This window comes from Mandrillus leucophaeus, unplaced genomic scaffold (genome assembly GCF_000951045.1).
Source record: "Mandrillus leucophaeus isolate KB7577 unplaced genomic scaffold, Mleu.le_1.0 Scaffold776, whole genome shotgun sequence".
Taxonomy (NCBI): domain Eukaryota; kingdom Metazoa; phylum Chordata; class Mammalia; order Primates; family Cercopithecidae; genus Mandrillus; species Mandrillus leucophaeus.
Window position 1 is genome coordinate 29,411 of NW_012108430.1, and position 2,940 is coordinate 32,350.

The window sequence follows — 2,940 nt, forward strand, 5'->3', positions numbered from 1 at the left end:
AAAAAAAAAAAATATCCAGGGGCAAACTTCTGATGTCTTCTTTGCAGCCAGTAGTTTGACTGCTGTATTGCGTTCACTCAATGACGTGATGAAAAACATGAAAGTTTATGAGGAGTTTTGATTTGAGGAAGCCATGAATTTAGCAGCCAGACTTGATATTCAGATGAATCTCCCTGGGAAGTTCTGCAGAGCTCAGCAAGGTAACTGGGAATCTCAACTAACCTCTAAGTTACTGTAAAGAAACCATAAGTGTTCCAACAGTGGAGCACATTGTTCAGGTACTTAACAATATATTCCCAGAACAGCATCTCAGAGCTCTTAAATACTTAGCTCTGGGATCCTCAGTCACGAGATAACTCAAATTTCATACATCAAAGGAACACAATGCTGACCTGTAGAGAAGTAACTTACCTAGTCACGTCAAGCTCTCAGCCAAGCTTCATTGTTGGAGAATCAAATGGAAACACATAAGGGAAGATGTAAAGCTTCCATTCACCATTTACGAAGTCTTCAATCTGCCTGACATCAAGTTTTTTCCTAGTATGTATGCATTGCTGCATGACCTGTGTATTTTTCCTGTGATGAAGGTTGAGAACGAGTGGTATGAAAGTATACTTGAGGAACACTTTGACCGACCAAATTTAAAGGTAACCATGCTTTGCGTAACATAAATTTTGATATGAAACATGATCTGAATGTAATGGTGGACACACACATTAAACTCCATACAACTATGTCAGAACTTCCTACAGATAATTCAAAAACCATTGAAAATACCTAGGGAACTTTTAAAAATAGGCTTTCTCACATTTGATATTTGGGAAAAAAGCCTTAAGGTGTATGTAGGCCACTTAATCACTAAATATCTTTGCCTGTAGGCCTCCATTGACTATATTAGCCATTGATAATCTACCCATTTAAATGATCCCTGTTTAAACTCTCATGCTTTGAAGACCTATCTGTTCTTCCAGAAAAGAACATTGAAAGTGCTATGTTTGAGTTCTGTGTGATCTCTTCTAGTAGCACTCTGGAATTGTTTTAGTGAAGTGATTTTAGACATGATACTTTTTGTCACAGTAGATCTCTAGTTCTTGGGGGTTGACTTATCAATTCTTTGAAGAAATATATTTTGAGGAAGTGTGGGAGAAAGGAATCCATGTTATAAAATGTTACAGTGAAGCTGATTGATCTTTGATTAATAAGAGATTTTAGTATGTTGTTAAACATCTGTACTGGACAGTTAAATTACCAGAGATAGAAGCTTGTGAGCTTGCCAAAAAAGGACTTCACTGTAGATTTTATCTCTCTCAAATGAACTTAAAGGAATGAATTACAGTTAAAATTAGAATGGAAGAGCCTGCCATTGTTGTTCAACATCTGATTGTTGCTGTTTACATTCTTTTCTGGAGCCTACATCTTCTTAAGCTTTGTAGCAGGTATATGTTGAAGTCTTCTGTTTCATGGTTAAGGCAGAATCAGAGGCTGGGGTACTGACAACTGACTTGTCTGTTTTTTTCTCTATTTTTCCATAACTATATCTACTGCCTCATCTTTATAAGCAAAACCTGGGAAACTTACAAAAGCAAGTGCTTTGTTGTTCATCTAGAAATAATATAGAAAATTTTGTTGTTACTTTTGGTGAAGAAAATCAATTTGCATAGGTTATTTCAATTTAAATGTGAATTTTATTTTTTAAAAAATCAACTGTTTAGGCAGGCAACAATAAACATTTAGAGATGGCATTTGAGTTGACACTTGTGTACTATATTAACATAATATTTGGACAAAAAGAAACATAAGGAAACATTATCTATAATATGTGCTTATTATTTTACAGTGGTCTGTGGGGGAAACAGGAATCCACCAAACACAAATTCAAAATGACAATATGACAGGAGAACAAAGATAGCAGTACTTACCAAGACATGCAAATGTATTTTTGTCAGATCTTCCATAGCCTCAGGGTTCACTTTGCTGTACATGATAAATCACAGATTCTCAGATCTGAAGGCCACCTCCTCTGCCCTCAACCTGGTACATGAGTCTCCTCTCGCTCACCCTTAAAAGTGAATATTCAGGTTCTGCACTGGGATCTGCACAACCTTGGGAAGTTGCAGCTTCTTAAAGCAGCCCACTTTCATTTGGGGGCAGCTTAAATTATGATTTAAAACAAAAACAAAAACAGCTGGGTGCAGTGGCTCACAGCTTTAATTTCAGTACTTTGAGAGGTGGAGGCAAGAGGATCCCTTGAGCTCAAGGGTTTGAAACCAGCCTGGGCAGCATAGCAAGACCTCATCTATACTAAAAAAAGAAAAGAAAAAGAAAAAGAAAAAAAAATTAGCTGGGCATGGTGATGTGCGCCTGTAGGGTCACCTAGTTGGGAGGCTGAGGCAGGAAGATCACCTGAGCCCAGGAGGTACAGGCTGCAGTGCGATATGATGGCACAACTGTACTCCACCCTAGGTGAGAGACTGAAACCCTGTATCAAAAAATAAAACAAAAATAAAAATGAATATTAAAAAATCCTTTGACTTCCTAATCCTTAGGCATAGGCCATCCAAATATTTGGACACAGGTGGTTTGTTTCCTTATTTATTTTATGTTTCACTCAACCCAAATTCTTCTCTGTTTGCAACTTAATTTATTTACTCACCTTTAAATGGAAAGTTTTATCATAGATTGTATATTTAGTTATTTGCAGGGTATTTTTTTGCAGTGGAATTAGTTATATAAAACAAAATACCAGCATGATATCCTCATAAATAAACTACAGACCAAGGATACGTTGTGATTAGAGACAGAATGAAAAGTTGAGAGCCCAACTACTTGGCTTCCCTTTCAGTCTTCTTAGAAATCCTCCAGTATACCTCAGGAAAAGTCAAGGGCTTCATGATATAAATAGTAAAAAATATCAAAGCATTGAACTATGAAATTTCCATC

The 2,940-nt window shown here is 36.6% G+C and overlaps 1 pseudogene; it reads left to right on the forward strand.

Annotated features, from left to right (window-relative positions):
* Window positions 1-781, forward strand: part of LOC105529644 — a 2,504-nt pseudogene extending 1,723 nt beyond the window's left edge.
* The last annotated feature ends 2,159 nt before the right edge of the window (window positions 782-2,940 follow it).